Source organism: Nycticebus coucang, chromosome 2, assembly GCF_027406575.1.
Source record: "Nycticebus coucang isolate mNycCou1 chromosome 2, mNycCou1.pri, whole genome shotgun sequence".
In the NCBI taxonomy this organism is placed as follows: Eukaryota; Metazoa; Chordata; class Mammalia; order Primates; family Lorisidae; genus Nycticebus; species Nycticebus coucang.
The window spans coordinates 6731247-6757447 of NC_069781.1; the positions used below are offsets into that span (position 1 = coordinate 6731247).

General features: G+C 42.5%; 1 protein-coding gene and 1 pseudogene across 1 annotated transcript in view; both read right to left on the reverse strand.

Annotated features, from left to right (window-relative positions):
- The window catches only part of ABL1 (ABL proto-oncogene 1, non-receptor tyrosine kinase), a 151101-nt gene that overhangs the window by 86101 nt on the left and 38799 nt on the right, over positions 1-26201 (reverse strand). The gene's annotated exons all lie outside the window — the stretch shown is intronic.
- Positions 21343-22427, reverse strand: LOC128564052 (cyclic AMP-dependent transcription factor ATF-4-like; annotated as a pseudogene).

A 26201-nucleotide genomic window follows, 5' to 3' on the forward strand; every position in this document is an offset into this window, starting at 1 on the left:
AAACATGAAAGACAGAATTTACTCAAAAGATACTATTTAAACGGAAAGAATATGAGACCTTATTTATTAGCTACAATACCTCTCTTTACTTCTCCCCACTACAAGATGTCAACTTATGAGAAAAACTAATGATTTTTTTAAATGCTAAAATTTCTCTGCAAAGAGAATATAGTAATAAATCTACGAACCTACAACATTGCCACATCCTAAAAAGGAAGATAAAACCAAAAATACAAATTTGTATATTTACAGAATATTAACACTTCATCAAATCTAAGATGCCACTGTAAGATACGTCTTTATGTATCAGTAAACCATTTGTAATTAAATCATGGCATTCTGTTGATTATAAGATCCACTCTAATTTTACAGATGCTTTTAAAATGTGAAATAATATGCATTTTAGAATTAATTAAAGTCAATTGGGTGTAGGAACTCATGCTGGTAATCCCAGCACTTTGGGAAGTCAAGGTGGGAAGACTGCTTGAGGCCAGAAGTTCAATACCAGCCTGAGCAACACAGTGAGACTCCATCTCTATAAAAAAAAAATTTTTTTAATTAGCAAGGCCTGGGGGCATACATCTGTAGTCCCAGCTACTTGGGAGGCTGAGGCAGGTGGATCGCTTAAGCCCACGAGTTTGAGGGTGCTGTGAGCTATGATGAAACCATTGCACTCTAGCCCAAGCAAAAGAGTGAGATGTTGTCTCAAAAAGAAAAAAAAAAAAGTAGCTCTGAAAAAATACATAAGAAACTGAAAAGTAGGCCTTACATTTTACTGAATGTCTTTTTTTTGTTGTTTGAATTTTCTTACCACGTATATGTTTACTAAAAACCCACTTGCAAGGGCGGCTCCTGTGGCTCAAGGAATAGGGCGCCGGTCCCATATGCCGGAGGTGGCGGGTTCAAACCCATCCCCAGCCAAAAAAAAACCCACTTGCAAGACTTCCAATAGAGTTCACCTTAAATTCTCTCCTTAGAAGACATCCTTGGGATGCCTAATTTGAGGGTAGAACTTAAATTCCTAAAACACATCCCAATTCTAACAAGTATTTCCAGTTCACAGCCATTTAAATTCAAATGCAAACGTAACCTACTGATCTACTACTTTGCATTTCAGGGTGTATCCTGATTTCCCTCACTCTATTGTTAGAGCACATCTGTGTGAACTAGCAGAGGATGCAATCCCTAGCGCAGTGGTGATTGCTGTCAAACTACCTGTCCTACACAGTGTAGACAGCCATCTCCACCGCATCAGCTCTCTGATGTTCACATAATCGATTTAATATTCCACATGGGAGTTACCCTTAACACTGGGTGGTAAATTTGACTTCACAGGCATTTTCAGCTCCATGAGGAACTCCGTAGACCATCTAATCCATCTTAAATTCAATGAATGGGTCATATTTAAAATGTTACTTTCACGTGGAGAATTTTGAATGTGAACTGTATGTTGAATTATGTTACTGGATCAATGTTGATTTTCTTAAGTGTGGTAATGGTGGTGATGTGGGATAAGAAATTGTCATTCTTGGCTAACATGAGTCTATAGTCAGCTTTCAGGTGGTGTGGTAAAAGAGAAATGTTTGTATCTAAGTAGAGATATGGAGAGGGTCTGACAAGTTCATGAACTTGCCACCTTCTGCTTATGTTGGCAGCACTGTACAAACAACTCAGGGAGGTTTCATAACCTTGGAATATCAGCATCTCACAGCTGTGTTCATGTTGACATGTGGAGATGTGTTGCAGAATGGCATTCATTATTGTTGTTGCCTATTTTAGCATGCCACACGACAGCTCTGATGGCCATTCCAGAAAAAGAATTCCAAAATTGCTTTGAAGGGTGGATTAGGTGCTGGCATAGATGCATAGCTTCCCAAGGGGAGCATTTCAAAGGTGCCCATAGTGATACTCAGCAATGAGGTATGTAGCACTTTTCTAAGATGAGTTCATGGACTTAACTGTCAGACCTACATTTATGCATATATTTATGTATATGCATATTTATGTGATATGTGTATATGCATGTGAACATATGTGAGGACCGGATCATAACAGAACATGCACTCCCAACCCAGCTCGCAAGGTTTGAAAGCCACCACATTATTCTATATTGCTACCACCTCCTAGTTCATTTCCTGCCAGGAGCCTCAATGTTTAGGAGACCAGAGGAAAAAAAGGATACGGATTTAGATGGCTAAGGGGAAAATTCCATTGGGACTTCTCTAATCTTAACGTAAGCCAAAATAATATACTTTCAGCACACATTAATAGATAATAACACAGCTAACAAATATGGTAATATAAAAGACATATTTTCAAGTAGGAATTTGGATAATCCTCTTGGTGTTTGTTATGGTAAGATGTTATCTGTAACTCTATTAAAAGATATCAATTTAAAATTCAGGCTGAAACTGTATATATAAATATAGTCTATAGTTAAAGTCAGATGAAGGGTCTTCTTTGGCAATTCTCCACTAATAAACCAAATGCATGTCAACATGACTGAGGGTGAAGAATGACCCAGGGAAACCTCTCCAACATCCCCAGAGAGGTCCGAATGCAGCTAAGGAGTATGTACTGGGGGGAATGGGGGGGCAGGCCCATGCTGGCAAGTGAGAGGTGGAAAACAACTTTAATAGTGTCCTCCAAACCAAGCACCCCACCATATGTCCTATTTTTAAAAATCATTCCCCATGTGTCTAAGGTCCACCATTAAAGAAGGGTTTTCTGTGAATTAATCTTACCATTACCAAATGAAGTCCCAGGAAGAAAGTACTATGTCTTTAAATCTATGGCTACTTTTCATTCCAAGTTTCTGTCTGGGGCCATTACTGCTCCCTTGGGACTGCACTGACTCACTGCATCTTCAGAATGACGCAAGTGAGGTTCTCTGTACAACTTCAAAACAGACTGCGAATATATCCAGGCAAAGGCTGGCTCTGGAGCCAACAGATCAATCAGGCAGCCATTCGTACAGTTGTTAGGACCAGACAGGACATGAGAATGTTCTCCTCATTTTCTTCAATGATAAAATAGTTTGACCCCTTTTTAAAAACCTTTCCCTAACTCGCCGTCCTCTCTAGGACCTCATCTCCACCTTCACTGCCCACTCAGATTCCAATCTACTTTCTTGGACTTACTTAGTTTTGTGGGAAAAAAAGAAAGGAAACAAGAAATCCAGTTCAACTCTCCTCAGTGCTGATATCCCACACATCTGGAATTCCCTCCTCTAATTTATTATTATTATTATTTTTTACCTAAATAAAATTCCTTCTGCCTTATAGCAGCCAGGCAGAGGAAACAGGGAAAGATGCGGGAGGTTTGGAAAGGAAAGGACAATTCACCGAGAAACAGCGGGTGTAGGCTCGGTGCCTATGGCTCAGCAGGTAGAGCGCCAGCCACATATACCAGAGCTGGTGGGTTCATATCCAGCTTGGGCCTGCCAAACAACAATGACAACTATAACAACAACAAAATATAGCCGGGCATTGTGGCGGGCGACTGTAGTCCCAGCTACTTGGGATGCTGAGGCAAGAGAATCGCTTAAGGCCATGAGTTTGACATTGCTGTGAGTTGTGATGCCACAGCACTCTACCCAAGGTGACAGGTTGAGACCGTCTAAAAAAAGAAAAAGAGGGCGGTGCCTGTGGCTCAGTGAGTAGGGCGCCGGCCCCATATGCCGAGGGTGGCGGGTTCAGACCCAGCCCCAGCCAAACTGCAACCAGAAAATAGCCGGGCATGTGGCGGGCGCCTGTAGTCCCAGCTGCTCGGGAGGCTGAGGCAAGAGAATCGCGTAAGCCCAAGAGTTAGAGGTTGCTGTGAGCCATGTGACGCCACAGCACTCTACCCGAGGGCGTTACAGTGAGACTCTGTCTCTACAAAAAAAAAAAAGAAAAAGAAATAGGTGCAAATATAGAAATGAGGTAAGCAGATCTAAAAACTAAAGCTCCCAGAGGTTTCATTTGCAGAATAGTCTGATCCACACCCCCCCACGGTCACCACCAACACCAGGAAGGTAAATGATGTGACATCCACAAGGCCTGGAATCAGGCAACTTCAGCATCAGTCAGTTCACTCCAGAGCTCCTTTCCTAAAGCAGATAACCAAAAACCAGAGGATGAGCTGACATAAACTGTGTTTGCTTATTGTGAAGTGGTTCACATGGAGGGCTGATCACTTTCACACAGTGTTCCTTTTGAGGAACACTGAAATTATAAAAGGCATCATGGTGCCTGAAGGCAGAGTGGCGCTATTTGAATATCAGCGCAGAGCAGCTATAAATAATCAAACCTCTAGTAATCAAGCGGTCAGCCTGTGCCAGCAGTATTCTTCAAGATCAAATACAATTCCACCATATTTCTGTTCTATCCTTATCACAACATTAGCCACCTAATAGCATTAAGATTATGATGCTCAAGAGGGACTTTACCTAACAATTGCAATCAGTGTAACCTGGCTTATTGTACCCTCAATGAATCCCCAACAATAAAAAAAAAGATTATGATACTGTTTTAAACCCCAAATAAATCCTCACATAACAGATTACTCATATGATATACTGGGTGGACATAAAGTTCATGTGTGATTTAATTTTAAATTTAATTGCACATGATATGTCCACCCTGTATATAATGCATTTGATGTCTTTTGTTTTCTCCTGGAGCAGCCTTGTTTGTTTAGTCAAGGCATTCACCACCAAATGTGCTATTGCAAATCAATGTCTCTCTATAAGTTTATAAGGTCCTCCTCCTCAAGCATAAAGGACTCGATAAGCAGCATGAGACCCTTTCACCTTCGTACCATTGGGACTAAAACTTTAATAGAGCTCAAGACTTACAAGCTTCGTTTCAGAGGGGAAATATATTTCATTATGCCATAAATCAGCAAGCTCCAACGTCAAGTGAAAAAGTGGGGGGCAGCAAGAGGCAAGGAAGGACAGAATTTTTACAATGCACGTAAACAACTTTGCTGTTGTGAATGATGGCTGTCATTAAACGTGCTGCCACTTTCCCGGTGTCTGTCTATCTCCTGTGGAACTTCTTTGTCACAAGGATGATCTGAATCATTTTAACAAACTGCACACACACACCTCCAGGGCAGTTCCTGTCACTTTGTGACTCCAGAGAGCTTTCACTCACCCAGCAGCTGCTTAGGACAAAGACTGTTATCACCTCACAGCAAGAGGACTGTTTTGTGAACAAGTAATTAGAAATCAATTCTCAGATGTCATTTTTAAAAAAGTCATAGTTATAACAAAAACAAAAAATAAAAAAAAAATTTGAAAGTCACAGTTTTGGGCGACGCCTATGGCTCAGTGCATAGGGTGCCGGCCCCATATACCAAGGGTGGTGGGTTCAAACCCGGCCCCGGCCAAACTGCAACAAAAAATAGCTGGGCATTGTGGCGGGCTCCTGTAGTCTCAGCTACTCAGGAGGCTGAGTCAAGAGAATCGCCTAAGCCCAGGAGTTGGAGGTTGCTGTGAACTGTGATGCCACAGAGCTCTACCAAGGGTGATAAAGTGAGACTATGTCTCTAAAAAAAAAAAAAGTCATAATCCTCATAAATATCTAATAATATTTAAATGTTACCTAATCATAATTCCCAATTAACTGGAAAGATTTTTCTTTCCTATTTACCATATACTTGTTTTGTTTTTATTTTCAAGAAGAAAATGACAAATTTACAAATATAAGGGAAGTTCAAGCAATTCTATGCAACTTCTCAATATTTCCCTGGAGGTTAATCTGTGCCTGGCTTGATGGCCTGTGTTTCCTCCACCTGCAGGAAGCCCCAAGGATCAAAGGTGCTGAAATGACAGCTCCGGGGGTCTGGGGCAAGATGGTGGATGGAGCACATGCACACATCTCTTTCCTGTCTGGGACCCCTGTAAAGTACAGTAGAAGAATAAACTACAAACAACAATGATGAAAACACAAAGGGGAAGTCTCATACAGGAGACCTCAACAAATCTCAGGGATCCGAAAGAGGGTGAGCGGCTAAGGAGAGCAGAGGAGCAGAACGTGCCCAGCTGCCTGGAAGGACTCCTAAAGTGAAGATGGCAAGAAGAGAGGAGGACAAGAGTGAGACACGGGGGTGAAACGAGGATTAGAAGTCTGCACGTGAAATGAGAGCGAGCCCAAGCACACACCCAACATGCCTCTCCACACCTGGACATTACCCCCTGTAAGGAGAGATCTTCCTTGAGAAACTTAAAGGAAAGTCTACAAAGTACTGGTGCAGTGCGTCAGGCTCTCAACATAAAGCCTCTGACAGGGTTCCTTGGGTCCCCTACTCATTAATCCAGTAATGGAACCAGCCAATTGACATACCCAGGATTCCCAATCACATACGCAGGATTCCCAATCGACCTTCCTATTCCCATGTTCTTAAATGTTAATGGACAATGTTCTAGGAAAGCCTAGAACAGGCGTCCTCAAACTTTTTAAACAGGGGGCCAATTCACTGTCCATCAGACTGTTGGAGGGCTGGACTATAGTTTAAAAAAAAAAAAACAAACTATGAACAAATTCCTATGCACACTGCACATATCTTATTTTAAAGTTAAAAAAAAAAAAGGGAACAAATACAATCACACTCCTCATGTGGCCCGTGGGCCACAGTTTGAGGACCCCTGGCCTAGAACATCACAGAAGAAGACCAAACAGATTATCTAACCCTGAAGAAAAACAGTAATTCAAGATACTGGAGACAATCCAACAAACAAAAACCACAACTCATGTACTGGTTTTTTTTTTTTTTGCAGTGTTTGGCCGGGGCTGGGTTTGAACCTGCCACCTCCAGCATATGGGGCTGGAGCCCTACCCCTTTGAGCCACAGAAGCCACCCAACTCATGTACTCTTAAAGATTATATCACACAAAAAGAAAAAAAAAAAGATTATATCACACTTGTAATCCTAGCACTCTGGGAGGCCGAGGCAGGTGCATTGCTTGAGCGCACAAATTTAAGACCAGCCTGAGCAAAAGTACGACCCCATCTCTACTCAAAATAGAAAAAAAACTGAGGTAAGAGGATCGCTTGAGCCCAAGAGTTGGAGGTTGCTGTGAGCTATGACACCACAGTACTGAACCCAAGGCGACAGCTTAAGACTCTGACTCAAAAATAAAAAAAGATTATATGCTGAGAAATCAAGAATGATGCTATGAAAAATATTCTTAAAATAAGAAAGAGCTTTGGAACAGGGCATGGTAGCTCATACCTGTAAATCCTAGCACTTTGGGAGTTCAAGAGGACGGATTGCTTGAGCTCAGGAGTTCAAGACCGGGCTGAACAAAAGTGATACCCTGTCTCACTGACATGTCATGCTGGGATGTCAAGGAAATCTCCCCAAAACCAGAAAACCATCCCAGCATGCCCAGCCTTTACCTGATAATTTTGATATCTAAAGCTATATAGTACTCTAGTTCTCTGCCCATTTTCCTACTCTGTTATGATCGGTTGGTTGTTTCCTCGTAATAAGTTTTAGATTGTGAGTTCATGTTTGAAAAGGCTTTATCTGTGGGAATCCTGTGCTAAGGCTAAGATAAATGAAACTAGGTATAATCCAAAAGGATATATATTGACTTCTGCCAGCTAACTAGTAACTCTAGCAACCTAGGGTCTCTCTTTTTTAAAAAAAAAAAAAAAAACAGTGACTCATTATGTTGCCCTGGGTAGAGTGTAGTGGCGTCACAGTTCACAGCAACCTCAAACTCTTAGGTTCAGTGACTCTCTTGCCTCAGCCTCCCAAGTAGCTGGGACCACAGGCACCTGCCACAACACCCAGCTATTTTTAAGAGATGAGGTCTCACTCTGGCTCAGGCTGGTCTCAAACCTGTGAGTTCAGGCGATCCACCCACTTGGCCTCCCAGAATGCTAGGATTACAGGCATGAGGCACCATGGCTGGCCTTAGGACAGTGGTTCTCAACCACTGTCGCGACCCACAGGAACTGTATTAAAGGGCCATGGCATAAGAAAAGGTTGAGAACCACTGCCTTAGGATCTCTTTAAGATAATTTATTTTCTTGGAATTTCCCAAACTACATAGGTCAGGTAAATTCAAACAAAGTTCAAATGAAAGTAAGCTTTGAATTAAAATTCTCCAGATAAATTTCTTCCTCCTACAGTGCAACCAAGTCAGACAAGTTTTTTTTTTTTAATAGTCTGTCAATGGCCTTATTCTTTCTAATCCACCATTTTGCTACAGATACAGCCCTTCAGTGATCCCAGCTTCATATGGTGGTCTCAGCTCCAATTCCACATTTACCATGGGCACAAGATTTTGTCTCTTGTTCCCCAAATAGCTAACAAGGCAAGTCTCATAGACACCTAACCTGTGACCTAGCCATTCTGCTTCGATTTAACCCAGGAAAATGAAAGCAAATATCCAAAATCCATTAAAGCAATACAGTGGAATAGTTCTCAGCAATAAAAAGGAAAAACTTTTGATACGTACGTCATACAACATAGATGAATCTCAATATAATTATGTCAGGCAAAAAAAAGAGTACATAGTAAATAACTGTATTTTCTAGAATTTTAATAACAATCTAATTATAGTGACATAGAAAAGAGGTAAACGTTTGGGATGGAGGGGGGCAAACCAGAGAAAAATTGCAGAGTTATAAGGAAACTTCTGAGGATGGTAGATGTTTTTTACTATCTTAGTTGTGATGGTGGTTTCACAGGGGTGTGTGTGTGTGTATAATATATATATGCTACAATTTATCAAATTATACACTTCAACTGTGTGCAGTTTATATGTCAATTATACTTCAATACAAGTACTTAGGGGATAAAAGCCTCTTGGTTACTAAAATCAGCAAATGACTCCAAGACTTATATAGTTTTAGCTTGTCATTATCTTTGGCTCATCCTTTATTCTTTAGGCCTTGGGAATTTCCCTCCTTTTTTGCAAGTTCAGCTATTCATTAAAAAGATGTTTGTTATATTTTAGAGCTTATGTGTGCTTTTATCAGGCGGATTTTCAGGATAGCTAATCTGTCCTTTCATCAGCAAGTCTCCCTTGTATCTGTGTTTGAAGGTAAAGCTCGATTTCTTGAAAGTGTATCTATCATGTTGTCCCTATCTCACTCTCTAGTAAGGCCCCCCAGGTGAGCACAGGGAGTTGGATCCTCACCTAATCCCCATTCCCCTGTGTTTTCCTTTCCTCATGTCCTTGCTTGGGATATTCCCTCTGCACAGATTCTGTGCCTCCTGCCTATACCCTTTCCTCTTCCAACAGTTAGAGTTGGGTGGGGTGAAATTCTTCATAAGCCCAAATCCCCTCTCATCTCATCTTTCTCCTTAACCAATCACACTGATGAGGAGCTGTCTCCTTCCTCTCAACCACTATAATCCTTCCTGCTTATATTACTACTGTAAATCCAAAATGCCTAGTGTTTGGTTTGTTTGTGACAGAATCTCACTCTGTCACACAGGTAGAGTGCCATGGCACCATCTTAGCTTACAGCAACCTCCCAGGGCCTCAAGTGATCAATTTGCCTGAGCTTCTCAAGTTCCTGGGACTACAGGTGCCCACTATGATGGCCAGGTAGAAACAGGGTTTTACTCTTGCTCAAGCTGGTTTCTAACTCCTGAGCTCAAGTAATCCACCAGCCTCCACCTCTCAAGAGTGCAGGAATTACCAGTGTGAGCCACTGTGCTGGTCAATGCTTAGTGTTTGAATTCAATGTTTGGTTGTTTCCTCTTCTCTGATTCCTAAAAATCACGACCATCTTTGAACCTACAACAGCACTACATGATGCCTGGTACACATGTGATAAACAATAAACACTTGGTAAATGAATCAGTGAACACCTACAGGAATGAAAATCCTAAAGGGAGGGTGGCACCTGTTGCTCAGTGGGTAGTGCATTGGCCCCATATACCAAGGGTGGTGGGTTCAAACCTGAACCCCACCAAACTGCAACAAAAAATAGCCGGGCATTGTGGCAGGCACCTGTCATCCTAGCTACTCGGGAGGCTGAGGCAAAAGAATCGCCTAAGCCCAAGAGCTGGAGGTTGCCGTAAGCTGTGATGCCACAGCACTCTACCGAGGGTGACAAAGTGAGACTCTGTTTCTAAAAAAAAAAAAAAAATCCTAAAGGGGAGTAGTAGGCTTGGGAGTAAACTTCTCTCTCTACCAAGGAGGGCCTAGGGCTGACCAACCTGGTATTCTGATATAAATGACTAAAACCGGCCAGTCACAGCACCTGTGGCTCAGTGGATAGGGCGCTGGCCTAAGCCCAAGAGCTGGAGGTTGCTGTGAGCTGTGACGGCACAGCACTCTACTGAGGGTAACATAGTAAGACTCTGTCTCAAATAAAAAAAAAAAAGAGAGAGAAAAGAAATGTCCATTTTAAATCTAAAAAGTTCAAGAAAATCACAACTAAAATGCTAAATAAAACTGTTCTCCCTACAGTGGTTACTAGGCAGCATTTTTTTAAACATCAGCCCCTGAAAGAGAAATGTCTATGATGTTTTCTTTATGGATGTATTTTTTTGCAGTTAGGTATACATAAACTCCAAGTGATGATATTTGGAACATTTAAAAAGCATAGCAATGGCCAGGCCGGGTGGATCACACCTGTAATTCTAGCACTCTGGGAGCCCAAGGTGGGTGGACTGCCTGAGCTCATGGGTTCAAGATCAGTGTAAATAAGAGTGAGGCCCCATCTCTAAAAATAGCCGAGCATTATGGCACCTGTAGTCCCAGCTACTCAGGAAGTTTAGGCAAGAGAATCGCTGAGCCCAAGAGATCGACATTGTTGTGAGCACTGGCACTGCACTGAGGACAACAAAGTAAGACTCTGACTTAAAAAAAAAAAAAAAAAAGGCTCAGTGTCTGTAGCTCAAGCGGCTAAGGCACCAGCCACATATACCAGAGCTGCAGGTTCAAATCCAGCCAGGGCCTGCCAAACAATGACAACTACGACAAGAAATAGCCAGGCGTTGTGGTGGACTCCTGTAGTCCCAGCTACAGGAGCAAGAGCTACATTCTCTCAAGGCAAGAGTATCACTTGAGCCCAGGAGTTGGAGGTTGCTGTAAGCAGTGACGCCACGGCACTCTACCGAGGGTGACAAGCTTCTCTCAAAAAAAATAAAAATAAAAAAATGAAAAATGAAACATACCATCAGTTAATATACATAAATGTCATAGTGCCTAAGAAAGAACAAATCTTCCTATATTCTGACTTGTATAATTCATTGAACCAATAAAATTACAAGACTATTTCCCTATTTTTTCATCCCTCAAAACTTAAAGCATAAATGTATAGAATATGAACTGGCATTCCAGCGGCCCCCAATCAATTCCATGCCTAATATTCAATGCTGACCTATAATTTTTTAAGTTTGGTTTTTTGTTTTTTTTTTTATTGTTGGGGATTCATTGAGGGTACAATAAGCCAGGTTACACTGATTGCAATTGTTAGGTAAAGTCCCTCTTGCAATCATGTCTTGCCCCCATAAAGTGTGACACACACCATAAGTTTGGTTTTTTTAAGGGAGTGCCACCATGTGGTAAGCATTTTTAGTGTACTTTCTTCTTTTCTTTTTTTTTTTTTTTTTTGAGACAGTCTCACTATGTTGCCCTGGTAGAGTGCTGTGGCATTACAGCTTACAGCAACCTCCAACTCTTGGGCTTAAGTGATTCTCTCCCAAGTAGCTGGGACTACAGGCACCCACCACGATGCCCGGCTATTTTGTTTTTTTTTTTTTTTTGGTTGTAGTTGTCATTGTTGTTGGGTTCAAACTGGTCAGCTCTGGGGTATGTGGCTGGCACCTTAGCCACTGAGCTACAGACGCTGAGCCACACTTTTTCTTTAAGTGTACTTTTAACAGATTTCCCAATAGGGTGTTACATACTTGGAAGCGTGAAGGAACAAATTATCCAACAAATTTATATTGTATCGAATACATAAACAGACACAGCCACATTTTACAGAATATTTTATAGATTATATTTATAATGATTAAACTTTAGAATCCTCTTCAAAAGGATTCAGATGATGAGCCTTATTTTATATATCAGTGAAATCCAGAGTCAAATAATCACCAAGGGACCAACACCTGTCACTGGCAGGGACAGACTGGAGCAGCGGCATTACCTGGGCCCACAGCCCTTTCTCTCCTGCCTCTTTGTGTCCCGCTCCACAGCTCTTCTTTTCTATATGAATACAAATTATTTAGTGTCTTTAAAAGTTTTATTTATCTAACAGTATACAACAGCACTTACTATATGCTTGCAACTGTTCTAAGCACTTTATAAATATTTGTAAAGCCATATTTAGAACAGTGTCTGGCACACAGCAAGCACTATATATGTCAAATCAATAAAATTTTAAAACCTTCAAATTAGTTGTATTTAATACATCTTTCATATGAGGATTTTAAAAATAGACTATCTTACAAATCTTAAGAACTTCTAAGGTTTATAAAAAGATGCATAATTGGTAGAAAAAGAGATGACAGCAAACGCCAGAAGCCTGCCTGTGCTCTAACAGCCTGGACACTGTCCTTCCGCTGGTGAGTGATAACTACGGTACAGCCCTACAGGGAAATCCTACTCAGAGATTCAAAGCAAGGAGCTGCCAATGACGTGACTCTCAAACCATCAGAATGAGTAAAAGAAGCCGACCTAGAGCGACATACCGTGTGAGTCCACGGATCCCTTCTGGACAAGGCAGAAGACACAGCAGTGGTTGCCAGGAGCTGGGAGCAGAGGACAGGGCTGACAACAAAGGGACCGCACAAGGGAATTCTGGGGGTGATGGGATTATTCTGTAACTTGGAAGGGGTGGTAATTTCACAACTGTAAGCATTTGTCAAAATTCACAGAACTGTATACTGAAGAAGGTGAGTTTTATGATGTGTAAACTATAACTCAATAAACCTGACTAAAGTGATACAGTACAACACAATAAAAGACTAGGACCACAGTTTGGCTCTCCAAATTAGAGACTGCCTATGCAGAAGGTAAGGAAGCTGCATTCTATAAAAGTTAAACAATAACTGGCTAGACTGTTTTCCTCTACAACCAACTTACGCTAGTTAGACCTTTGACCTTTACTGACTTTATAATTACCCTTTATAAAAGTTACAATTTATTGATCTAGCTGTATAACAAGCACTATTCTATTTCTTTAGGTTTACGAATTACTTTTCATAATATTTATATTACGTAAATATAAATATATATATAAATATAAATATATATATAAAATATATAAATATAAATATATATATTTTCGTAAATACATATATTTTACACATAGATGTAAAATGAAGAATGAGAAATGCCTCTCACATCTCGACACCATACCCTCTCTGTGCCACTCCCAAGAGATAACCACTATCGACAGACCTTTCTCAAAACACTCCCAGGCCAGGTTTTTCTGTGCAGAGTGAATGGCATTGTGTTGCCCTGGTTTTTCCATTGAGCACTGTGAACACCTCTGCACATCAGTCCACATAAAACGACCTCAATCTCAAAAAAAAACTACCTCAATCTCTTGAGAATGATGGCCACAATTTATTTAGCCATTCCCAATAAATCTTTAAGCTACTGCATTTATTCCTATTTAGGTTTCTCACAGACATTGGTTCTCAACCTTCCTAATGCCTCAGCCCTTTAATACAGTTCCTGTGTGAGAACCGCTGTTCTAATTTAATGCTCACAAGGACCATATAGAGTGGGCTTATTATAGTTAAGTCCTCCAAGGTTGGAAAAGAATGAATCTGATCATTCAACAAAGACGGAGCAGGAACACCACAGTGCACATAAAAACTTGGCCTGGCCATCACACAGTAACTCACTACCTTTCTTTACTGCGTGGAACAAGCAACAACTCTCTTGACAAGAGCAAGTTGGGGATTGAAGATAGGGCTATAGGGGGATCCAGGGGGTCTCAGACCAGACTGGGGGCAGACGGTCACTGGTGGGAACTTCATGTTTTTGCTCCCTGGAGCTGCCTCCCTCCCACCCCCATTGGATGAAAGACACACAGCAAGTCACAATAGGCTCTACTACGGGGGACTTTGCTCTTGCTCATGAAAGTCTTCTACAAGCTTCGTGCTGCTGCTAAATGCCAGTTCACACCTCACCTCCCACCAAGTTCTATACTTAGCAAAGCATGAATTATTTCATAGGTTCACAAACATAACCACGAAAATCCTGCCACTAATCATCTCCTCAAAGAAAACACCAAAGGAGAAGGCTACAAGCTCTAAAAAAAAAAGGATATATATATCTCCAGACATTCGTAGTCCCTGCTACTTGGGAGCCTGAGGCAAGAGAATCGCTTAAGCCCAAGAGTTTGAGGTTGCTGGGAGCTGTGATGCCATGGCGCACTACCAAGGATAATAAAGTGAGACTCTGTCTCAAAAAACAAAAATTACATGTTCTATGAAAATATTTTAATTTTTAATTTTTAAATCTATAGGTTCTACTTTATTTTCCCCCTTGCGATGTACCTCTTAATTAAGCCAAGTCATTTGTTTCATAGACTTCCCCTCAGTCTAAATGTTGATGACTTGAGCGTTAAAATTTGTCTGGAGCTATATTTTAATGTCTTCCTCTGTATGAAAACTTTATTTGCACAAATGCAGGTGCCTGTTTTTGTTTAAGAGATGCCCTATTGTACACGTGTGTATGTGTGTGCTTCATTTTGGAGAGCTGGACTATGGCTGGCTTGAGGAATCGAATGTGGTCCTTTCGCAACCTGTGGCTCTTCCAAAACTACAACTTGGTATTTGAATACAAGGTCAGACCCTCCCAGGTGTTCAGAGGCTATGTGAGCCTGGAGAACAGTAGTTCTCAAACTGTGGGTCGCAATCGCAGAAACTGTATTAAAGGGCCACAGCATTAGGAAGATTGAGAACCACCGCTTTAGAAGTATGGGATCGCAATATAAAAAAGTAACTCAGGGGAGGAGCAAGATGGCAGCTGAGTTAACAGCTTCCTTGGCATGGTGAGACTGGGGACAGAAGACTCCAGGCATCTCTGGCTAGTGAGATCTGCCCATAAACATCCCTTTGAGGACAAGGGAGTCAGTGAGAGACTTTTGGACTCCATGAGGAGGACAAAAGCAGTGGAGAACTGGTAAGTGGTTGCATGTATTCGTTCCTTCTAATCCCGCAGGCAGCTGTAAGTACAGCAGCAGTGAGACTACAAACTGGAAAGGCCTTACCTGTGAGCTGTTCTGTTTTTTTTGGACTCAGCACTCAGTTGAACTACCTTGGGAGAACAGTGCAGAGGACTTTAGGCATTATCTAGGGCCCCGGACTGAGCAGCTAAGCCGGACGGAGCTAATAGTGTTTGGCTGTGGGCCTTGCAAAGCCATTGTGGGAGAACTGCCCTGGCAAGCTCCGCCCTCAGGGTCGCAGAGCAAGGATCAGGCGGGAGACCTTGGGTGAGTAATCTAGTGACTGAGCAGCCTAATGCGGGGACTGAGACGCCTTACAGCCTTGGCCCTCAGGGGCATAGAGTGAGACCGGTTTTGGCACACTAGGTAAGTAGGTGGCCACTTCAGGAGTGATCCCAGTAACAAGTGCTTTACTGGGAAAGCTTCTGCTTAGCCAGTTTAACAGTTTGAAGTGACTTTTAAGTGGGCTGAGGAGAGATTTAGGCTCTTCACACTGCAGGGTTTGAAAAACTGGCAAAGGCCTCTAGTCTCCATCTCGTATAGCTGTATCAGCATTGTGATTAACATCTCATACTCCAGGAGATTACCTGTTGCCCAGACAACATTCAGCAAGATATATATACTGCTTTTTTTTTCTTTTTAATTTCAACATTTTCCCTCTAGATTTTTCCTTTTTTTCTTTCTTTTCTTTCTTCATTTTTCTAGTTTAAATATAATTTTCCATTGTTGCCTTCTTCAATTAAAACCTCATTTTTGCTAGTGTTTCTACCCCTATTATTTGGTTTTCCCCTAATTTTATCCTGTAAAGTTTTCTGTTTGCTTATTTTGTTTGATTTATAGCATTTTTGTCTTTCCTCTCTACTTGGTGGCAGTGAGGTGTTGTGTCTGAACAGGTGGGCAAAGAGCTGCTGACCTCAAGGGAACCACCCAACCCAGCACCTCGAAAGGTTGGGGTTTTTAAGGTTGGGTCAAAGTACCCTGCAGTATATTGCCCCTATCTCCCTCTTTCTGTGCCTCTCTTCTTTTTGTCAATATTCCCTTTTACTCACTCCCTCTCCTTTCTCTTTTTTCTTTTCTTTTATTTATTTATTTTTTCTCTTTTAAATCTTTTTTCCCTTCTTCCTCTTCAGTCTTCTCATCCTTCTGGTCCTGTACCAAAAAGACTCATTGAAACGCTAGGCCAGAGGCACAGTAACTTCAAGAGCAAGAAGAAGTGAAAGGAAAATTAGGGCAAGGAAACAGATAAAAGAAAACACTCATGAGGAAGAATCAGCAGAAAAATCCTGGCAAAATGAAAAACTAGTCCAGAGCAACCCTCCCGAGGGACCATGAGGTAGCTACTGCAGAGGATTCCACCTATAAAGAAATGTTAGAAATAACAGAAGGGGAATTTAGAATACAGATGATGAAACAATGAAGGAAACTGCTGATAAAATGGAAAATAAGGAAAATCCAAAAGGAAAAGGAAATCCAAAAACAGAATCAAATAAGAGATGAACGAAAAAAAGGAAATCCAAAAACAGAATCAAATAAGAGATGAACGATATGAAGAATATAGAAAGGATATAGCAGAGCTGAAGGAACTGAAGCAGTCAATTAGGGAACTTAAAGATGCAATAGAGAGTATCAACAACAGATTAGACCATGCAGAAGAAAGAATCTCAGAGGTAGAGGACAAAGCTCTTGAGATAACTCATAGAGTTAAAGAGGCAGAAAAGAAGAGAGAGAAAGCAGAATGTTCACTGACAGAATTATGGGACTTTATGAAGCATTCAAACATACGAGTTATAGGTATCCCAGAAAGGGAAGAAGAATGCTCCAGAGGAATGGAAGTCATACTAGGGAATATTATAAATGAAAATTTCCCAAATATCACCATTCTGACACACTCCTTTCAGAGGGATATCTGACCCCATGTCACCTCAACTCTAACAGAGCTTCTCCAAGACACATTGTGATGAACCTGTCCAAGTCAAGACAAAAGAAAAGATTCTTCAAGCTGCCAGGAGTAAGCATCGGTCCACCTACAGGGGCAAATCCATCAGGGTGACTGCAGACTTCTCTAATGAAACTTTTCAAGCAAGAAGACAATGGTCATCTACCTTTAATCTACTTAAACAGAACAATTTCCAGCCCAGAATTCTATATTCTGATAAGCTAAGCTTTAAAATTGACAGAAAATAAAATCATTTACTGATACACAAACATTGAGGAAATTTGCCATAAGACAGGCTCTACAGGAAATACTTCAACTTGTTCTACGTACTGACCATCACAATGGATCAACAGCAGAGTAAGAACTCAGAAATTAAGGACAAAACCTAACTTCTACAATGATGCAAAAGATAAAACTAAGCAATGGACTCTCACAAAATAAGATGAACAGAACACTACCACACTTGTCAATTATCTCAATAAATGGTAATGCCTTGAATTCCCCACTAAAGAGGCACAGATTGGCTGAGTAGATTAAAAAAACACAAGCCATCCATTTGCTGTCTGCAGGAAACACACCTAGCTTCAAAAAATAAATTAAGGCTCGGTGCCTGTGGCTCAAGCGGCTAAGGCGTCAGCCACATACACCTGAGCTAGCAGATTTGAATCTAGCCCAGGCCCGCCAAACAACAATGATGGCTGCAACCAAAAAAATAGCTGGGCGTTGTGGCAGGCACCTGTAGTCCCAGCTACTTGGGAGGCGGAGGCAGGAGAATCACTTGAGAATGGGAGTTGGAAGTTGCTGTGAGCTGTGATGCCATGGCACTCTACCCAGGGTGACAGCTTGAGGCTCTGTCTCAAAAAAAAAAAAGACAAATTAAACTCAGATTTAAGGGTTGGAAGACAATTTTTCAGGCAAATGGAATTTAGAAGAAAAGAGGGGTTGCAATCTTATTTTCTGATACATGTGGATTTAAAGCAACTGAAGTCAAAAAAGACAAAGATGGTCACTTCATACTGGTCAAGGGAAAAATACAACAAGAAGATGTTTCAATTCTAAATATTTATGCACCCAACTTAAATGCTCCCAGATTCTTGAAACAGACCTACTCAGTCTGAGCAATATGATATCCTATAACACCATAATAACAGGGGACTTTAACACTCCTCTTACAGAGCTGGACAGATCCTCTAAACAGAAATTAACAAAGATATAAGGGACTTAAATGAAAACCTAGAATAACTGTGCTGGATAGACACATACAGAACACTCCATCCCAAAGATAAAGAATATACACTTTTCTGATCACCCCATGGAACATACTCCAAAATTGATCATATCCTAGGACACAAAACAAACCTCAACAGAATCAAAAGAATTGAAATTTTACCTTGTATCTTCTCAGACCACAAGGCACTAAAGGTGGAACTCAACCCCAACAAAACGTTCAACCCGGGGCTGCACCTGTGGCTCAAGGAGTAGGGCGCTGGTCCCACATGCCGGAGGTGGCGGGTTCAGCCCCGGCCAAAAATCACACACACACACACACAAAAAAAAACGTTCAACCCCACACAAAGGCATGGAAATTAAACAACCTTCTGTTGAATGATAGTTGGGTGCAGGAAGAAATAAAAGAGGAAATCATTAACTTCCTTGAGCGTAATAACAATGAAGACAAAAGCTACCAAAACCTGTAGCATACTGCGAAAGCAGTTCTGAGAGGAAAATTTATCGCTTTAGATGCCTATATTCGAAAAACAGAAAGAGCGCATCAACAAACTCACAAGCCATCTTTTGGAATTGGAAAAAGAAGAACAATCTAAGCCTAACCCCAGCAGAAGAAAAGAAACATCCAAAATTAAATCAGAGATCAATGAGATTGAAAACAAAAGCATCATTCAGAAAATTAATGAAACAAGGAGTTGGTTTTTTGAAAAAAATAAAATAAACCTTTGGCTACACTAACTAGAAATAGAAAAGTAAAATCTCTAGTAACCTCAAGCACAAATAATAAAAGGGGAAATAACGACTGATCCCACAGAGCTATAAGAGATCATCTCTAAATACTACCAGAAACTCTATGCCCAGAAATTTGACAATGTGAAGGAAATGGATCAATCACACCATCTCCCTAGACTTAGCCAGGAAGAAATAGAGCTCCTGAACAGACCAATTTCAAGCACTGAGATCAAAGAAACAATAAAAAATCTTCTAACCAAAAAATGCCCTGGTCCAGATGGCTTCACACCAGAATTCTATCAAACCTTCAAGGAAGAGCTATACTGCAGAAATTATTCCAAAAAATTGAGAAGGAATCTTCCCCAACACATTCTATGAAGCAAACATCACCCTGATACCAAAACCAGGAAAAGACCCAACTAAAAAGGAGAATTTCGGACCAATTTCACTAATGAATACAGATGAAAAAAATTCTCAACAAAATCCTAGCCAATAGATTACAGCTTATCATCAAAAAAGTCATACATGGCTTAGCGCCTGTGGCTCAAGCGGCTAAGGTGCCAGCCACATATACCTGAGCTGGCGGGTTCAAATCCAGCCCAGGCCCGCCAAACAACAATGATGGCTGCAACCAAAATATAGCCAGGCATTGTGGAGCCAGCTACTTGGGAAGCAGAGGCAGGAGAATCCCTTGAGCCCAGGAGTTGGAGGTTGCTGTGAGCTGTGATACTATAGCATTCTACCCATGGCGACAGCTTGAGGCTCTATCTCAAAAAAAAAAAAAGTCATACATCATGATCAAGTAGGTTTCATCCCAGGGATGCAAGGCTGGTTTAACATACACAAGTCCATAAACGTTATTAACCATATCAACAGAAGCAAAAACAAAGACCATGATCCTCTCAATAGACGCAGAAAAAGCATTCAATAAAATCCAGCATCCGGCATAGGTGGCACATTTCTTAAACTGATCAAAGCTATCTAAAACAAACCCACAGCTAATATTTTACTGAATGGAATAAAACTGAAAGCTTTTCCTCTTAGAACTGGAACCAGACAAGGTTGTCCTCTGTCACCATTACTTTTCAACATAGTGCTGCAAGTTCTAGCCAATACAATTAGGCAAGACAAGGAAATAAAGGGCATCCAAATGGGAACAGAAGAGGTCAAACTCTCCCTCTTTGCTGATGATATGATCTTATACTTAGAGAACCCCAAAGACTCAACCACAAGACTCCTGGAAGTCACCAAAAAATACAGTCATGTCTCAGGATATAAAATCAATGTCCACAAGTCAGTAGCCTTTCTATACCAATAGCAGCCAAGATGAGAGGCTAAGGACACAACTCCCTTCACCACAGCTTCAAATAAAATGAAATACCTAGGAATATACCTAACAAAAGAGGTGAAGGACTTCTATAAACCAAAATTATGAATCCCTAAGAAAGGAAATGGCAAAGGATATTAACAAATGGAAGAGCACAGCATGCTCATGGCTGGAAAGAATCAACATTGTTAAAATGTCTATACTTCCCAAAGCAATCTACAGATTCAATGCCATCCCTATTAAAATAACAACATCATACTTTCAAGACTTGGAAAAAATGATTCTGCATTTTGTATGGAACCAGAAAAAATCCCATCTGCCTTAGGGCAGTTCTTAGTAATAAAAATAAAGCTGGGGGCATCAGCATACCAGATTTTAGGCTATATTACAAAGCCATAGGGGTCAAGATAGCATGGTACTGGCACAAAAATAGAGACATAGACATTTGGAATTGAATAGAAAACCAGGAATTGAAACTAACATCTTACAACCACCTAATGTTCGATAAACCTAACAAGATCATACAGTGGGGGAAAGACTCCCTGTTCAATAAATGGTGCTGGGAGATCTGGATACTCATATGTAAAAGACTGAAACTGGACCCATACCTTTCTCCACCCACAAAAATTGATTCAAGATGGATAAAGGACGTAAATTTAAGGCATGAAACAATAAAAATCCTCAAAGAAAGCATAGGAAAAACACTGGAAGATATCGGCCTGGGGAAAGACTTCATGAAGAAGACTGCCATGGCAATTGCAACAACAAAAATAAACAAATGGGACTTAATTAAACTGAAAAGCTTCTGTACAGCTAAGGAGACAACAACCAAAGCAAATAGACAACCTACACAATGGGAAAGGATATTTGCATATTTTGTTTTCTTGTTTTTCTTCCACTACAAAATAATTTATTATAGCACAGAGCTTCAGCACTGGAGACTACGCACAAGCACACAACACTCCTGACTGCCCTAACTAGGGGACCCTTTTCTTCCCCCTTGCTTTGCGGACCTCTTCAATCAAATCTTTCAGGTACTGGATCTCCTTGGCCAGGGAATCTGCCTTCTCTTTTAGAGCCTCATTCTTCTTTTCCAGCTCTTTGCATTCACCAGCTTCCTGCTCTGCTCTCTTCTTCTGGCAGTACACAGTGGCCGGCCGCAGTCTTGTTTTGCTCCATTTTTTTCAGCTTCTTATCTAGCTTCTTATCCTTTACTATTGCTACTATTTTCTCTCCAGGAGGGTCGTAAGGTTTAGGATGGTCAGAGGACATCTGGAGATGGCAGGCTCCTATTTGGAGAGCCCCTGGAGGTAGAGGGGCTATGCTGGGGAGAGCCCAGACAGGACTCCAGGCTTACAAAGATGTCACTGTCATTATCTGAGCGGGTGTCTTCCTCCTTTACACACCAAGGAATCATGGTAATGTAAGCAGTAGAGTCTGGCTTTCTATCTCCTTCAGAGATATCCAACTTCTCTGCCCAGCTCTAAACTAAAGGAATGATCTGGAGTAGAGGACAGGACCCCTGGGGATAGGGAAAGAGGTTGCAAGAAGGTGAAGTTTGTTAAATTTTCTGGGAGAGGGCCAATTTGGTGGGGTGGGGGTGGGGTGCACCTAAGTCTCCTGGACTAGGGGGGCAAAGAGATCACACGTGTCATCCAATGTGGCCAAAAGCTCATCTGGCACAGTTTCCAGGTCTTCATACCCAACAGGGCATCAAAGTCAAACTTCTTCAGATCTATTTTCTCCAAAATCCAATCTGTCCCAGAGAAGGCGTCGTCCTTGCCATTGTTGGAGGCACTGACCAACCCATCCACAGCCAGCCATTAGGAGGAGCCCACCTTAGCCTTGTCACTGGAGAACCCATGAGATTTGAAGCGCTTGGCCACCTCCAGGTAATCATCTAAGAGAGCTAGGCTTTCTTCAGCCCCCAAACCCGATTGGTCGAAGGGGGACATCAAGTCCCCCGCCAACACGTGGCTGCTTAGGAAGCTCATCTCGGTCATGTTGTGGGGCTTTGCTGAAATCCAGGAATGTACTTAATTCGCAGGTGTCTTTGTTGGTTACAGCAATGCTGCTGCTGGAGGCTGTGAGAAGCACCACGGCTTAAGCCGCTGGGGTTGCTGCTGCAGAGCCTGGTGCTGTTGCTGCCGCTGCAAAGGCCAACACTGCCACAAGCACTACTGCCTCCAATATGCCATGGCCATGGACCCTGCGAGAGGGAAGGAGGGAAGGACGAACTGCACAGGAACTACATTTACAGGCGGGTGCAGCAGAAACCTATTTGCATATTTTGAATCAGACAAAAGCTTGATAACTAGGATCTATAGAGAACTCGGATTAATCCACGTGAAAAAAGCCAACAATCCCATATATCAATGGGCAAGAGACATGAATAGAACATTCTCTAAAGAAGACAGACGAATGGCTAATGAAAAAATGCTCATTATCCCTAATTATTAGAGAAATGCAAATCAAAACCACCCTGAGATACCATCTAACCCCAGCAAGAATGGCCCACATCACAAAATCTCAAAACTGCAGACGCTGGCATAGATGTGGAGAGAAGGGAACACTTTTACACTGCTGGTGGGACTGCAAAGTTAATACAACCTTTTGGAAGGAAGTATGGAGAACCCTCAAAGAACTCAAGCTAGACCTCCCATTTCATCCTGCAATCCCATTACTGGGCATCTACCCAGAAGGAAAAAAATCCTTTTATCATAAGGACACTTGTACTAGACTGTTTATTGCAGCCCAATTTACAATCGCCAAAATGTGGATAAAGCCTAAATGCCCCCCAACCCAGGAATGGATTAACAAGCTGTGGTATCTGTGCACCATGGAATACTGTTCAGCCATTAAAAAAATTGAGACTTTACAGCCTTTGTAGTAACCTGGACGGATGTAGGAACACATTCTTAGTAAAGCAACACAAGAATGGAGAAGCATGAATCCTATACACTCAATTTTGATATGAGGACAATTAATGACAATTAATGACATGGCAGGGGTAGAGGAAGGGGAGAGCAGAGAGAGAAAGGAGGAGAGAGGGGTGGGGAAAGGAAGAGCAGAGAGAGGGAAGGAGGGAGGGGGTGGGGTCTTGGTGTGCGCCACACCTTTTGGGGGCAAGACACGTAAGAGGAACTTTACCTAACAAATGCAATCAGTGTAACCTGGTTTATTGTACCCTCAAGGAATCCCCAACAATTAAAAAAAAAAAAATTGGAAGAAGAATGGTACAACTAAGGAACACAGCATTCTAGCAGGTCAGACAAACAACTCCATCACTGGAAGAATGAGGTGATTTCAGATGCACCAGCCATGAACAAATTAAAAGGAGAAGGGCATAAAGAGCTGATGCTGGTGTGGGCACTCCGAACAGGGTCATCAGGAAGGTCTTTCTGAAGAGGCGCCACATCAGCTGCAGCCTTCGTGGATCTGAAAGAGCCAGGCATCAGCAGACATGGTGTGAGGACCCTGGATTGAGTGCCAGGCAGGGCCTGGCCAGGCTCACCCAACAGGGAAGCACTGGCAGCAAACAAAGGAAGGGGCAGGAGCTCTGACCACATGGCCCCACAGACCTACTCAAGACAGTACCTACCACGGAATGGAAGACTAGTTAGTAAAAAGGTCTGATGTAAGTTTATGACAGGGTCTCCCTGCTGGTGGAGGGAGAGCAGAGCCAGATGGCAACAGGAGGCTGGGAAGTCTCTCGGGACAGAGCCAGTGGCAGCAGCAGTGGGTAGGTGTGAGATTTATCCTAGGGCACTTGCTGCTGCTTTAGATATGGGAGAGAGACCAGGCAGGTGTCAAGGCACCTAGGGAGATGATGCCATGGTCACAGGCTATCACTTTTTCCCCAGGTCCTAAGCCATCAAAAACACAACAGGACCAGAATACGAAGAGCAGGTTTGGTGGGAACCTACCACTCAACTGTACCCTGACCAGGCACATCCCACACAGCCAGCTCTCCTGCTCCCTGCCTGTGCCAGGGCTGGGTTCACTGCATGTTTGCCATTCTTTTCTCCAGATTGTACTCAGAAGTCTGTCTACAATCATTTCTCTCCCTGAGCCAACAGTAAGGCATCAGTCCCTACTTTCCCGGCTGTGGTCACGTGGGCTACTCTGGTCCTTCCGCATGGCCCTGAACAGGCTGGTGGCCCTGAACAGGCGGGGGGGCGGGGCTGGAGGCCCAGTGTGCTTGGTTTGTGCCTGTGAAAGCCACAGCCACATTCTTCAGAGCGTACCAACGCATGCCCCGCCTAGGGCCCTTACCATCACAAGCTCCTAAACAGCAGTTTCTCTGCAACACTGGGAGACTGGCCGTGGACGAGGATAACCTACACCCATCGGGTCTCTACTTGGCCAGCTCCATCTGACGACTTCACCAATTCTTTACTTCATCTTTTCTTTCCTCGGGGAAGAGCTCAAAACTGAGACCAACACCCTGTCCTAGTGACTGTTTTCTTACCAAATTCTATTAAGAAATGGTCTGTCCACCAAGCCACCACAGATGAATGGTTAGTCTGATTAGTGCCAGACTTTTTTTTTTTTTTTTTTTGAGACAGAGCCTCAAGCTCTTGCCCTGGGTAGCGTGCTGTGGCATCACAGCTCACAGCAACCACCAATTCCTGGGCTTAAGCAATTCTCTTGCCTCAGCCTCCCAAGCAGCTGGGACTACCAGTGCACGCCACAATGCCCAGCTATTTTTTGGTTGTAGTTGTCATTGTTGTTTGGCAGGCCCGGGCTGGGTTTGAACTGCCAGCTCTGATGTATGTGGCTGGCGCCTTAGCTGCCTGAGCTACAGGCGCTGAGCCTTTTTTTTTTTTTTTTGAGACAGAGTCTCACTTTGTCGCCTCGGGAGAGTGCCGTAGTGTCATAGCTGACAGCAACCTCAAACTCTTGGACTAAAGCAATTCTCTTGTCTCAGCCTCCCGAGTAGGTGGGACTACAGCAGTGGCTCTCAACCTTCCTTTTTTTTTTTTTTTTTTTTCTGTAGAGACAGGGTCTCACTTTATGGCCCTTGGTAGAGTGCCGTGGCCTCACACAGCTCACAGCAACCTCCAACTCCTGGGCTTAAGCGATTCTCTTGCCTCAGCCTCCCGAGTAGCTGGGACTACAGGCGCCCGCCACAATGCCCAGCTATTTTTTGGTTGCAGTTTGGCCGGGGCCGGGTTTGAACCCATCACCCTCGGTATATGGGGCTGGCGCTTTACCGACTGAGCCACAGGCGCCGCCCACTCTCAACCTTCCTAATGCCACAACCCTTTAATACAGTTCCTCATGCTGTGGTGACTCCCAACCATAAAATTATTTTCGTTGCTACTTCATAACTGTTATTTTGCTACTGTTATGAATCATAATGTAAATATCTGATATGCAGGATGGTCTCAGGTAACTCCTGGGAAAGGGTCATTTAACTCCCAAAGGGGTCGTGACCCACAGGTTGAGAACCGCTGGACTACAGGTACCCTCCACAATGCCCGGCTATTTTTAGAAACGAGGTCTTGCTCTGGCTCAGGCTGGTCTTGAACTCCTGAGCTCAGGCAATCCACCAGCCTTGGCCTTCCAGAGTGCTGGGATTACATGCAAAAACCACGGTGGCTGGCCACGTATAATTCTTTTTAAGGAGATTTTAACAAAACTCTGTATTTTCACGAGGGGCTGTCTGCTGGGGCTGAGTGCTGCCGTGCTCTAGAGCAGCTCACAGGGAGCCCCTGTACACACCATTTCTGTTGGCAGCTGCTTGGTCCCTGTGTGCATGAGCCGCCTCACCTGGCCCCACTGCCAGGTTTTTTGTTTGTTTGTTTATTTGTTTTGTTTTGTTTTTTCA